The sequence below is a fragment of the Alexandromys fortis genome, unplaced genomic scaffold, assembly GCF_014885135.2.
Source record: "Alexandromys fortis isolate MF-2015 unplaced genomic scaffold, M_Fortis_MF-2015_v1.1 scaffold_41, whole genome shotgun sequence".
In the NCBI taxonomy this organism is placed as follows: domain Eukaryota; kingdom Metazoa; phylum Chordata; class Mammalia; order Rodentia; family Cricetidae; genus Alexandromys; species Alexandromys fortis.
Genome location: NW_026067923.1, coordinates 12,124,075 through 12,138,805, shown reverse-complemented (window position 1 = coordinate 12,138,805; position 14,731 = coordinate 12,124,075).

Below are 14,731 nucleotides of genomic sequence, written 5' to 3'. Positions count from 1 at the left end.
CCAAGAGCTCGCCGTCCACCGAGAACTGACTAAATTTGCGTTCCTCGCTGTTCCGGGACTACAATTCCCAGAGTTCCCGCGGCAGAGCGATTGCGTTTAGAAATTCAAACTGAATATTCCGTCTACAGCAAGTCTTCCAGGTCTAATAAAACAACCTCGTAATCCTTCATCCGCGTCTGTGAGTCTTTACTCAGAATCTTCAGACGTTTCCTTGTAGTTTTTACTATGGCGTCCTTGGATTTCGTTCATTTCTTGTTAGTGTCGCTTTCTAGCAAACTTAAGGACGCTAAGAGCTTTCGGGTTGGCTGAGGTGATTTGACTTTGGAACGAGTTTATCTTCTTTCTTGTAAGGGTCTTCTGTTAGCTTCTCAAGTTCATCATGAAGTTTTGTTAATCCCGCTTTCTATTTATCAAAGTAAACACATACTTGTTTTATCGATAGTAGTCACTGCGAGGTCGCTTTAGATACATATTTTAGTTTCCAGTGTTTCTCGAATTGTAGCCAAATCACGCAGGCCAATCTGAAAAATAATGCATCCATTACAGCCATTGTGGATTTTCTCTTTTACTGTCTGGTTCTGACGTGTAGTTCACATACTAAAGTTACAGAGATTGGTTGTTGTCGCAAGGAATTTGAAGGGGCTTTAATTTGGAAAGAGCGTGGAAGAGTACCAGACTGTACTCTAAATTTTCATCTTCAATACTTTGTAAGTGAATTTATAAACCAGACGTCCAGGGTGGCTCAGGCCTGTAATCCGAGCTCTAAGTAGGCAAAGGCTGACGGAGGATCATTCCAGAGTCAAGGCCAGTTTAGGCTAAATAGAGCTTCACAGAGACCTCGGCTTTAAAAACAAAGCAACAAAAGAACCCGTGTAGTTGAGTTTCTTTGTGTTCCCTTGTTCTTGGTTATCGTATTATAATGAACCTAAAATAAAAATAGAAGCAAAGTAAAACTCAGTAGGAAACAATGACATGTGTCTAATGCTAGCTGACCTAGGGCAAAAACAAGTCTGGCGTGCTCTATTCCCAAAGCCACGAGGGGGAGTGTGCTAAGAGAACATTGCGCCTGAATTAAAACTGTGAGTGTAGAAAACAGGAAAAGAAAAGGAAAGGAAGAAAAGTAAATACACTAAGTCCAAAGGGTATACCCGATTAAACATAACCTAACTGGTTGAATAAATGAAAAATTGCCTAATATTCTAATAAAAGGTAACTCAGGAATGTAGAAATGTAAATTTACTATTTGGGCTAAGGTTAATTTGTAGATTAAGAAAAGACATAGAGTATTCTTTCAAATAGTAATTACTGACAGGTTTTTGACACTGTTGGGAAAATATATTTCACAAAGTTTTTATCCACTGGAAGTTCCCATCTGAAATCGAATGCATTCACACTTCTGCCGTTAAAGCTCTGAGGGGCTAAACTTTCTGCACACTGCCATTACCAAGAAGAGACGGCTGGAACTAAAAAGCAAAGGATGCCTTAAAAAAAAAAAAAAAAAAAAAAAAAACACTTAGTGCTTCCTGAACTCGTGTAGATTGATTACAAGCCTCAGGGAAGTCTTGAAGTTTTTATGAATTCTCATTCATGATTTTGAAGTGTCCGAACCAGACACCTATGAAGCTAGGATACCTACCATTATGAGTCATAGCTTGAGTCTTGGGTATCTTGCTACAGGGCAGGCTGGAATGTAAGTTTCTCAATCGCGGTGTTACTTAAGACACTATTCAGACCCTGTCAGTTCTATTTACCCATCATCTTTTGAATCCACACACTGTGCCAGAGACAGTCTGTGGTTCAAAGAGCAGGAAAAGCAGTCCTTCAGAGAGCTCGGAGTCAGGGCCTCCAAGAGCACTGGCTTCTAGCATTTTGAGATCAGACGGTCCTTTTTCAGTTTTGAAATTTTTAATCCTACTTAGTTTTAATTTTCTTACAGGTATATATGATATATGTCGGGAATATTACCCTCCCACCCATATCCTCTCTCTGCCTTTTAATTGTCCTTCCCATTGTCCCCCTTTGTTCCCCAAGACAGTTTCACCTCTACTTTCATGCCATGTGTACATTCATGATTTTACGTGATCATGTAAAACTTAGGAACTGTAAACAAGAGAAAATATATTTATCTTCCTGAGACTGGCTTATTTAATATAATTGTTTCCAATTATGTCTATTTTCCTACAAGCAATATAACTTCATTCCTTATGACTGAGAAGACTCCATTGTGTTTCCCTACCTCATTGTCTTTATCCAGCTGGCTTGCTTTCATCATTTAGCAATTATGGATGGTGCCGTAGTAAACATTAATGTGCAAATGTCTCTTAGATACGTTGTCTTAGTGCCCCTCAGATAAATACACGGGTGTGGTGCAGCCTGGGTTATATGGTAGACTGCTATATAGTTTATTGGGAAACTTCCATACGGATTTCCAGAGTTGCCAGGCTAGGTTACATTGCCAACAGCAGGAGATAAGGTTCCCTTTCATCCACATCCTTGCCAAGATTAGTCTTCTAAGGCTCTGACTCAAATACAATGGAATTTCAACTTGGTTTTGATCTGCATTTCTCACATAAGCATGGTGATGGATAGGTCTTTCTACCTTCTAGTATCTTCTTCAATGTCTTTTTTGAGTATTTTAAAGGTTAAGTTGTTCACTGTATTGGTTTTTTACTTCCTTAGTTAGATTTATTCCAAAGTGATTTTCTGTTTGTTTGTTTGTTTACTTGCTTATTTCCTTTTTACAGCAATTGTGCCTTGGGTTGCTTCTCTGATCTATTTCTCAGCATGTCAAATAACCCTTTTGAATTTCCTAGCACTTGGTATGTTGAGTCTGGAGGATGAGGAGTTCAAGGCCATCCTTGGCTGTGTGGTGGGTTAGAAGCCTCCAAAAAGGGAAAAAAATGAGCACTTAGCTCACAAATATGCATTTATTCATAAATTCTAATCTTAAATTCTACATACTATCAAATACATATATTTTAAAGCATACAAAATATAAATTGTTAAATTATGAGAAATAAGGATAAATAGAAGCTCCAGCTGGCCATCTAGATGAAAATAAATTTGAATATATGCATCCTTTTCCCAAAAAAGTTCCAGGTGAATTAAAAATCAGAACTTCAGAGCTATATAATCTTTATTTTCATCAAATAACATTGCGGCAGCTCAGGCTGGCTTCAAACTTGTGATACCCCTGCAACAGCCTCATAAGTGCTGAGGTTACAGGCATGTTCCACCACACCTGGCCCTTAAGGACTGCAACATATACCTAGATATGAGGTGCAGGGATGGTAACTTAAACAAAACAGGAAGAAAAAGAAAAAAATAGAAGTTCTGCACTCAGGAGGCAGAGGCAAGTGGATTTCTGAGTTCATGGCTAACCTGGTCTACAGGGTAAGTTTCAGGACAGCCAGCACTACACAGAGAAACCCTGTCTCAAAAAAATAACAACAAAAATATTTTTGCTGGACCGGGGACAAAAATATTGGGAGTTTAATGACATCCTTGACTATTAGTGAATTTTAGGCCAGCCTGGGCTAAATAAGACTATATCTCAAAAAACCTACAGCTAGACAAGCAGGATGGCTCAGCAGATAAAGGCACTCACCCCTCATAATGCAAGCCTGTCCTAGCTGGCTCCCTGGAATGTTTATTAGTTACTTTCTGTTGCTGTGGTGAAATTCCATGACCAGAAGCAACTTTGAGGAGAATGGGGTTAAGTCATGGAGGTGTACAGTCAATCAAGTTAGGCTAGACATGGCAGCAAGAGCTGTTGGCACACAAGCAGTTAGAGGCAGAGAGATCACATTCTGTCTACTCACAGTGTTTTAATTAGGGTTCCTATTTTTTTTTGATTAAACACCACGGCAGAAAGTGATTTGGGGAAGACAATGTTTATGTCAGCTTATGGTTCTTCACCACAGCCAGGCAGTGGTGGCACACACACACTTTTAGTCCCAGCACTTGGGAGGCAGAGGCAGGTGGATCTCTGAGTTTGAGGGCAGCTGGGTCTACAGAATGAGTTCCAGGACAGTCAGTACTACACAGGGAAATCCTGTCTCAAAAAAACAAAGCAAAACAAAATCTTCACCACCAAAGGAACTCAAGGCAAGAACCTCAAGACAGGAACTGAAGCAGAGGCCATAGAGGAACACTGCATACTGGCTTGCTCATCATGGCTTGCTTAACCTACTTTATTTTTTTAAAAAAATATATTATTTTTATTGAGCTGTATATTTTTCTCTTCTCCCTTTCCTCCCTCTCTACTCCCCTTCAACCCTCTCCCATGGTCCCCATGCTCCCAATTTACTCAGGAGATCCTGTCTTTTTCTACTTCCCATGTAGATTAGAGCCATATATGTCTCTCTTAGGGTCCTCTTTGTTGTCTAGATTTTCTGAGGTTGTAAACTGTAAGATTTTTTTTTTTTTTGCTTTAAGTCTAAAAGTCACGTATGGCCGGGTGGTGGTGGCACACGCCTTTAATCCCAGCACTCAGGAGGCAGAGGCAGGCGGATCTCTGGGAGTTCTAGACCAGCCTGGTCTACAGAGCTAGTTCCAGGACAGGCTCCAAAGCCATAGAGAAACCCTGTCTCGAAAAACCAAAATAAATAAATAAATAAATGAATAATAAAAATAAAAGTCATATAAAAATAAAAGTGAATACATTGAATACATATGATATTTGTCTTTCTGGGTCTTGGTTAGCTCACTCAATATGATGTTTTCTATAGCCATCCATTTGCCCACAAATTTCAAGATGTCATTCTTTTTTTCTGCTGTGTAGTATTCCATTGTATAAATGTACCACATTTTCCTTATCCATTCTTTAGTCAAAGGGCATTTAGGTTGTTTCCAGGTTCTGGCTATGACAAACAATGCTGCTATGAATATAGTTGAGCATATGTTTTTGTGGTATAATTGAGTATCCTTTGGATATATGCCCAAAAGTGGTATTGCTGGGTCTTGAGAATGGTTGTTTCCTAATTTTCTGAGAGATCACCATACTGATATCCAAAGGGGCTGTCCCAGTTTGCACTAGGTGTCATGGCACACACCTTTAATCACAATACTTAGGAGGCAGAGGCAGATGAATGTCTGTAAGTTCAAGGCCAGCCTGATCTACACAGTGAGTCCAGGGCAGCCAGGGCTATATACTGAGACTCTGTCTCAAAAACCAAATCTTTATAAAAGAATTTAGGAGTTGGAAAGATGGCTCAGTATTTAAGAGTACATACTGCTTCTTACAGAGGAACTCAATTTGGTGTCTAGTATCTACATTAGACAGCTTATAATTGCCTGCAAGTCTAGCCCCAGGAGATCCAACACCCTCTTCTGGACTCTGAGAGAACCTGCATGAATACAGCACAAACATAAAAATAAATCTTAAAAAAGAATCTAGCCAGGCACAGTGGTGCGCATCTTTAATCCCAGCACCCAGGAGGCAGAGGCAGGCGGATCTCTGTGAGTCTGAGGTCAGCCTGGTCTAAAGGGACAGTTCCAGAACAGCAGGGTGAATAGGCTAAAAGAGAAACCTTCTCTTGCAAAAAAAAAAAAAAAAAAAAAAAGAGCAAAATTTAAAAAAAGAAGGGAAGAAGGGAAGGAGGGGGGAAAGAATAAAGGGAGGAAAGAAGGAAAGAAAAGAAAAAGAAAAAGAATGAATCTGAAGATTTTAAGGTCCTAGTAATCTCCAAAACAGTGCATACTATTCCTACTGTTATGGGTTACTCACGAGAACTGGATGGTTGCAAAGGGAAATTAAGCCGTAGCTAAGCTATTAGCTTGTAGTTGATTCTTCCTTTCTTTCTTTCTTTCTTTCTTTCTTTCTTTCTTTCTTTCTTTCTCTCTTTGGGGGCCTGTCACCCAGCTCCCAAATAAATATACGGAAACTTATTCTTACTTATGAATGACCGGCCTTAACTTGGCTTGTTTCTAGTCATTCCATCATGAAAGACCTGAATAACAGCGCCCCTATTCAGCACTAAGCAGTTTGGAGAGAAATAACTGCACCCATATTCCCAAACATTGTTTATAAATGTCCTTTTACATTTAAAGGGGGATATGATATAGATATGAATAATTTACAATGATATAAATTTTGCTTTATTGATATAAATTTAAGGTCAATTTTGTTTGTATATGTATTTCTGCTCTTAATTAAAGTACTGTGATTGTGTAGTTCATTTAAAAATGTAATGTATAATTAGGAAATATAGGTTGTTAATGGATAATCATCAATAATCAAACTTGTAGTCATGTTAGTTAGATTTTCTAGATATATAGAGATATATTTCAGTTAGATAGGCATTCTTCATATCTTTCAAAGACTACAGAATGTGGTATTTAATGTTTTAATAACTTAGGGCTTTTCATGACAAGGAGACACGTCTACTCCTGGCAGCACCAGCTACTTCAAGAGGAAGACGGACATTGAAGAGGCTCCTTATGGAGTTGGTTAGCCATCTGGGCAAGAAACTGCTCTTGCCTGGACTGTTGCATAAACTAGACACAAAGAACCTGCAGAGAGAGGACTGCTGAACTTTCCTAAAGGTGAGATGATCCTTTGGGGTTCCTGATTTATGAAAGAGTCTGAGAGACATTCTGCAGGACACAAAAGAAAGTGGCTGAACTGTCTTTGAAATTTCCTGCTTCATGGAAATGTCTGCTGGATACTATGGGCCTGTAGGCTGAAGATGGATGCCCCAACGGTACAGGGGAACTTTGGGTGACTGTCCAGGCAGTGAGCTGTCTCTGTCATTTCTAGAGTTTTGGAAGCTGCTTACAATGTACTTCCTGTTTACTTAGGTAATATTATATCCTTCTGAAGTCTTTGATGGAGTTGAAGAATAGATAGTTATAGTTTTCCTTAGTTATGATAAAAGATAAAATAGATAGAAATATTGTGACTGTAATTCTTGCTTGATAACTCTTTTGTTATATGTAATTTTACTATGTTAAAGTGAAAGCCTTTCTTTTTTGTTTAAACAGAAAATGGGGAAATGGTGTAGGAGGGTCTTCTTTCTATGTGTTGCTTTCATTGGTCAAATAAAGAAACTGCCTAGGCCTTTTGATAGGGCAGAACTTAGATAGGAGGGGAAGACAGGACTGGATGCTGGGAGTAAGAAGACAGTGTGGCAGACGCCATGGCTCTCCTTTTCAAGATGGACGCTGGTTAGACTCGTTCCGGCAAGCCACAGTCAAGTGACAATACACATTAATGTAGATGGGTTAAATTAATATGTGAGAGTTAGCCAATAAGGGGCTGGAGATAATGGGCCAGGCAGTAATTTAATTAATACAGATCTCTGTGTGATTATTTCGGGCATAACCTATCTGGGTGGCCAGGACTACAAGCAGCCCGCCGCCCCGGGTGTAAGCCAGCCTGGCGGCAGGACACAGTCTGCTCCTCCACATTACTACAGAGAATTATTACTGTTGTTTTTCTAAATGGACCTGGTGTCAGACTGCTTTCTGAATACAGATGTTTATGGCGATAGAACAGTTCTTCCTGCCATGGTCAGCCTAGCTTCTCTTTGCAGTAGGCAGAGGTAGAGTCTTGTATCTGGACGAAGTTCTGAGAATAAGTGACAGCTGAGCTCTAAATGAGACATCACTATCACCCTCTCCAACCGTCTTCTGAGCATCTCTGAAGATTGTAAGAGCCAAAGGGTAAGGAAGAATGCTGTGAATAGACGTCTTCTTGAGATGACCTGACCATCATACTCTGAATTTACAGTGGCTCAGGTTACTGTCACAAGATCCGCACAAGATGGAACATGTCAATAATACATCTTGGAAAAGGAGAGACTTGAAAGACTCACTCCCCTTGAGGAGCTATTGGTGGGTAATGGTTGCTGACAAAGAGGGAATTGCTTTCATTGGCAGATCCTCTGCTAAATGCTTCAGTAAAATGCTCAAGCAAAAAACCCTAATTAAACTAGGTTGGTCGTCCACGAAACAAAGTACCTAAACCAGTACTTCTCAGCCTTCCTACTGCTGCAACCCTTTACAGCTCCTCATGTTATGGTGACCCCCAACCAGACAGTTATGTTTTGCTTCTTCATAACTGTCATTTTGCTACTGTTATGAATTGTAATGTACCTATCAGAAATGCAGGGTATCTGATATGCGACCCCTGTGAAAGGGTTGTTTGACCTCCCAGAACCACAATCCATAGGTGGAGAACCATTGATCTAAACCTTACAAACAAAAAGTATCTAAAACTATAAAGAGAACCATGTTTACTGCAACATTGTTGATAATAAATAACTGTATTAATTCCTTTAGTGAGTGTCCCTGCAAATGCCGGCAGACTAACATCTGCACAAGAAAAGATGGAAATCCAGATCAACAGGACTTCCTTTGCTGGTGTTGGTTCCACCTTCTAGAGTCTGACCCCGAGAAGGTTTTCTTTGACAAATTTAAACACAGTATGACTTTAAGAAAAAAATTTCTCATGATAGTTACCACAATAAAGCTTAAGGCATGACTGTGTTGAAATTTTGGCAAAGTACACGTGACCTTGACCGTGAAGATGGGTTCTGTAGCTTAAGGGCCTAGATGTGGTGTGGACTCAGTCACACAGATAGGGTAGAGGTCACCAGGCTTATACGTGACAACTCGCCTAAGGATGGAGTCTATTGATGGAGACACAAAGTTAAAGCTAAAGGTCTAGGGAGGAAGTGTAGGGTAAAAGGAACAACTGGAGCAGAAAACCGACCAATCACTGAGCTCCCTGACTCTGAACCCAGAGTCAGGGAAAGAAACACACCCTGGATTTGAGACCTGGGCCAGGTCCTGGCTAGTGTCAAAGAAACACACTTTGTCCTTAGAATCAGAGCCAGTGAAAGAAATATGCCCTGGTCCTATGATTAGAGTAAAAAAGCTAAAAAAGGACCAGTGAAAGAAACACAGTTTGCCCATGAAGTCAGAGCCATCTCTGCCATGACCATCTAAACTAACCAATCAATCCCCCGTCTCCCTGGGGAAAACTCTGCCTCTAAGAAGCTCTACATAAGCCTCTCCATCCTTTCAGTTAAGAGCTCCATTAATCCCTCCCTGGCAGAGGCAGCCACTCTCCTTGACTCCTCCTTCTTAAAGCTTTCTCAAAAGAGTCTTGGGTGATGACCTTCATTGGCCCATGCAGAGCAGAAGAACCTGGCTGGGATGTCCCTTGGGGGACTGAGCTGAAAAACCTTGCTGAGATGCTCCCTAGGGGGCTTCAGCAAGGCAGAGCAGAACAGAAGAACCTTGCTAGAACGCTCCTTACAGGGGCTGAGCAAGGCCAGCGGAGGAAACAGAGCCACAGGAGATTGCTACATTTCTGCATAGGGCTTCCCTTTAGCAGAGTGTTAGAAGAAGAAACATCTTGGGCCAGAAAAGAAGCAGACAGCTCTGCTAGGAAGCTCCCATAAGGGAACAGAGCAGAACTCAGCTGTAGCAGCTCTCCAGGAGAGGAGCAGGATCCCTATATCCTGCAGGGAGACCATCCCCCACAGCACCCCAGGTTCAGGTAGCCTGTCTCCCCGATAGTCAGGACACCTTTCCCTTCAGGGCTGAGCTGTCCTATTGCAGCTCAATACGCATCCCCCCTCCCAGAGTTGTCCAATCATGTCTATAATTATATCCTGTTTTCCCCATGAGTCAGGATATCCCAACACCAATACTGTACCACATTTCCCTACAGAAGGGTCTGGAATAAACATAACAGTCTGTGAACTTGGGTGTGGCCTGTGTAATGATCTGTCTCTTTAAGAGACAAGCCACGCCCACTCCCTCCCCTAACCGCTGAGGCAAGCTGATCTTTTTTTCTGTCTTCCTCTCAGAGAGACAGCTTCCATCTCTCTCTCTCTCTCTCTCTCTCTCTCTCTCTCTCTCTCTCTCTCTCTCTCTCTCCCTCTCTGTTCTTCTCCCCTTCTCCCCTCCCTTCCATAACCCCCTGAATAAATATCCAACCTCAGTCTGCAAGGCGTGCCTATCCATCTGTCTCTCACCCGCTGCCACCACCACACAGCTCACCACTGCTGGGCACCAGCCACCTTGGGAGATCTGCCTCGTGGTCTCATGTGCTGTCCCTGCCTGGGACTGGCTGCTCTCGGGGGACTCCCCTACCCACTGCCTGCAGCATTTTTTAATAATCTATTACAGCCTAGCCCTACAGATAGCACAGATCACCAGGCTTTTAATTCCTCCACTTCTGGTAGAAAACAGGTATGCACATCCCTTCCTCTGAAGAGACAAGCCTGGTACTTAACATTTCTGGCTTCTGTCATGTTTACCTATGAGCACAGAGACCTCATGGTGGCAGGCAGGCATGGTGCTGAGGCAGTAACTGGGAGTTTACATTCTGGTCCACAGGCAGGAGGCCAACAGACAGGCAGCAAGATTGAACCTGGAGTGGGGATTCTGAAACTCTCAACCCCCCCCCCCCCACTAAACACACTTCCTCCAACAAGGCCACACCTCCTAATCCTTCCCAAACAGTTCCACCACCTGTGGACCAAACATTTAAGTTACACGAGCCTATTGGAGGTCATTCTCATTCAAACTAGTATAATAACAAAAACTAAATCTAATGAACTCATATCAGCAATGGACTGTTAGCTAGTATGGCGGTGCATGTTTGTTATACTCAATTAAGGAGATGTAGTGTCTAATTTTGGTTGTCAACAGACTACATCTCAAATAACCAAAACACAAGTATCTCTGGGCACGTGTGGGAATTTTTTTTCTTGGATTATTTAAGCCCATGAATCTGGGCTACACCTTCTGGTAACAGCCCACATTAAAGGACATGAAAGAAACGTTGCTTTTTGTCTGCATTTTCTTATTCCCACTAGTAAGTGCATCTATCCTACTGGGGCAGGCAGTATTAAGTCCAACTCTCTTGGGATTCCAACAAAGACTGAAGACAGCAGCTTTTCAGGACTCCTTCAGGGTTCCAGGGCCAGACTGGGACTGAGTCGGGCTCAACAACCTCTAGATTCTCAGCCTTTCCATCACCAGGCTGTCATTGTCAGATACTCAGACCACATCCTGTAAGCAAGTCTATAAATCCCCCTTTAGTGTAGAGGGTTTTTTTTTTTTTTTTTTTGATTTTTCGAGACAGGGTTTCTCCATAGCTTTTTGGTTCCTGTCCTGGAACTAGCTCTTGTAGACCAGGCTGGCCTCAAACTCACAGAGATCCGCCTGCCTCTGCCTCCTGAGTTCTGGGATTAAAGGCATGCACCACCACCGCCTGGCCTAGTGTAAAGATTTATTCTATAAGCTCTGTCCCTTTAGAGAACCCCAAATAATACAAAATACAAAAGCTGTGAGTTCTAAGCCACCCTGGACTACGTAAAAAGTTCAAGAGAGAGCAAGAACTGCCTCAGCAAGAATTAATGTGCAGGCTGTAACTTGGGGTCCTTGAGCACCCACACTCCTGTGGCCTGCTGTCAATCCCAACAGTGTTGTTTTATGTGATATGTGTTATTGCCTTGTTTTTAAACAAAGTTAATAGGTCTTCTGCTCCCCGATAACAAGTTTCTCTGCTGACGCAGAAAGTCAGATCAAGCCAAATTGAAAAAGTATAACAACAGGTTTATTTGAGCAAAGCAACTCTTGGGTGAGTTCTCCAGTCCCAGAGATCAAGGCCAAAGAAACCTCACCCCTGAACTAAAGCAGGGAGACCTTACAGGTTGTAGGCAAGGGGTGATGATGTGTCCACCGCAAGCTGGGTTTGTGTCCAAGCATAGGCAAAAGCTGAGCGCTTTGGTGGGGATTTGGGTTGCTGGTAGCAACAGGGTAGAAAGTTGCCATAGTCACCAAGAATGCAGAACTGGGCTTTTTGGTGTCTTTTCTTTGTTGAGAGATTCTCTGAGCAGACAGGGTTTGGAGAGAGCAGGGGAGAGAAAGAGAAGGGAACGGGGTGAGTTGAAGGCTCCAACCTAGGAGTTACTTTACTATTTCTGTGAATCTGTGGGAGTCGTGATTTTAGTCCTTTCAAATAGAGGCATGGACTTGTGCTTGCCTGCCCAGATTTTGGCCACTGGTAACACTTTGGTCATTTGGGGAGTTCAGTCCAGTATGGCCAGGTAGGCATAGTGGATGAGCTAGGACCACGGTGTTCAGGAAGGAAAAAAAAAAGTGAATATAAGGGGCTAAGATATATCTCTCAAGAGCATACCCTTAACAATCAATTTATTCCCATTCCCCCTCTCCACTACCTCCCATAATGCGGCTGTATTAAGAATCTGATTTTTTTTTTTAAATCTAAAATGCCCCCCACAGGCACACTTGTCTCCCGGCTAGAGCCATTGTTATGGGAGGATATAGAGCCTCAGGGAGGTGGGGATTAGCTGGGAGAATTGCATCTCTGAAGAGGGAAGAGTTTCACATTTATAGCTCAGCAGGCTTCCTGTCCAGTCTCTACTTCTTGTCAGAGATATGAAAAATTCTCTCAGATGTTGGGGTTGAGATAACAGATGTGTAGTAGCACATCTGGCTTTATGTGGGTCCTGCAGGTCCAAACTCGGGTCTTCAGGTTGCAGAGTAAGCGCTTCACCCAGCCCTAATACACCTTTAATAAATCCTCCAACTCTGCTTCACACTGAACAGTCTTCTAATTCTTTTCTGCAGCAAGGTCATGAACCCCGGAACACCTCGAGCTGCTGCAGGCGCCAGCACGGAGCTGTTGCCTCTGCCCATCATTGGCAGATACTCTAGTCCTATCATTTTTTTTCTTTTGTGTATGTGACATTTTGTCATATTTGGATTAAAACTGACCCTGAAAGTTTTCCTTGATTCTAACCGAGAACCCTGTGAGACTCATGTGAGTGGATTTTGTTCCCTCCCGCGAGGCAGTTGGGGCCAAGGGCAAAAGTAGAACAAGAAGAAATGAACCTTGATTGTTAGAAGAGGCCACACGTAAATAAATTAATCCATATCACCAAATGGGGCTGCCACTCAGCCTGACATGGGAGACAGGTTAATGTGGTCACTAGTCTGCCCCCTGCTTTATGAAACAGTGGACCACAAGCACAGGAGTTTGGTTTTGTCCTTCACGGTGACATTTTTGGACCTTTGTGATAAGCCTGAAATTGGCTTTAGAATTTGGCAGATATTAAGCACTCAGTCCTCAACGATTCTTCAAGCTGGCCTTATGGGATGGGGGAGGGGGGGTTCACACAAAGACAAAAGAAGAAATTTCTTTTCTACGTTTATTTTGTGCATGGCAGTGGTTGTGTGTGTGTGTGCGTACGCGCATGCGCGTGTGCGACACAGAAATGCTTTTCTCCCTCTGTTATATGGGTACCAGGATCAAATGCAGGCTATTACTCTTGTGGCAACAGGCCTTACCTACTGAATCATCTCCCTGGCCTTCATACGTCAAACGAGCTTGTCAAGGCAACTGCTCATTTCCTGCCTTTTATCCAAACAGCAGATGAACATTCAGTTATTCAGGACTCTTCCAGAAAAGCTGAACCATTGCTTTAGGAAAACAAAACAAAACAAACCTCCAGGATCAACTATACAAAAAACAAACAAACAAAAAACCAAAACCAAGTCCATTTTCTTCTAATATTCCCAAATGACTTGCCCTTTAATATTTGACATTTGGTTACCAATTTGTTCCAAATTCTGAACAATCACTTTAGAAGGAGTTTGTACATATGTGTTAGTAGCTCCAAGTTGAAATGTAAAAGTCAATGGTTTTGTGGAAGAGAAGCTATATTCCTTATTTCCTACTTCCCACCAGCTCACTACACACGGCCTCTGCCTAATACAATCACCATGTATAACTTTCCTGCTCTGTGCACAGGCAGCTGGCTGAACTTAGCTGAGTGTTGCTGCCTGCCTTGGCTGTTCACAAGGCTACCACGATGTGTTAGCCGGGGCTGCAGTCACTTCAAGGCTTCAGCAAGCTTTTTCTCCCAGCTGATGCAACACAGCTTTTTAGCAAGATTTAGGTTCCCAGAGACCGATGGATGGATCTTCATTGCTGGACACCCTCATTTTCATGCCGTGTGGGTACCTCACAGTTCAACACTGGATTAATTCAGAGTAAGTAAAGGAGAGATCAGGAGTCAGCAAGCCAAGGTCAAACCATGGTCTTTTCCCCACCTGATCTTAAAATCAGTTTCGTCTGGTACTTGCCGTTTTTTCTGTTCATAAGAACTAAGTCACTAACTCCAGTCCACGTTCCCAGAGAAGGAGTTCTATCAGGAGGTAGAGCTTAGCGTGGATCACTTCAGAAGGTAGCTATCACAGGGCTGTAAACCAAGAGTTAATAAACATGATAAGGGGTTGGAGAGATGGTTCAGGAGGTAAGAGCACTTGCTGTGCAATCATGAGAAGAGTTCAGACCCCAGCTTTGAGGCAACCTAGCTAGAAAATGCATGATCCAGATTCAAGGAGAGATTTTGCCTCAAAGGAGTAGGTGAGCGGAATTAGAGGTCACCTCATGTCCCTTCCTGGCTTCTACACACACGCACAGACCACCTACTCATACAGACATACACAAATACTAGTCATTCTCTCTAAATCTTTATGTATTTTATGTATATGAGAGTTCTATCTGCATATACACCTACATGCCAGAAGAGGGCATCAGATCCCATCACAGATGGTTTTGAGCCATCATGTGGTTGCTGGGAATTGAACTCAGGACCTTCGGAAGAGCAGTCAGAGCTCTTAATCACTGAACCATATCTCTAGCCCATCAAATAACTAAAAAAAAAAAAAAAAAAAAAAA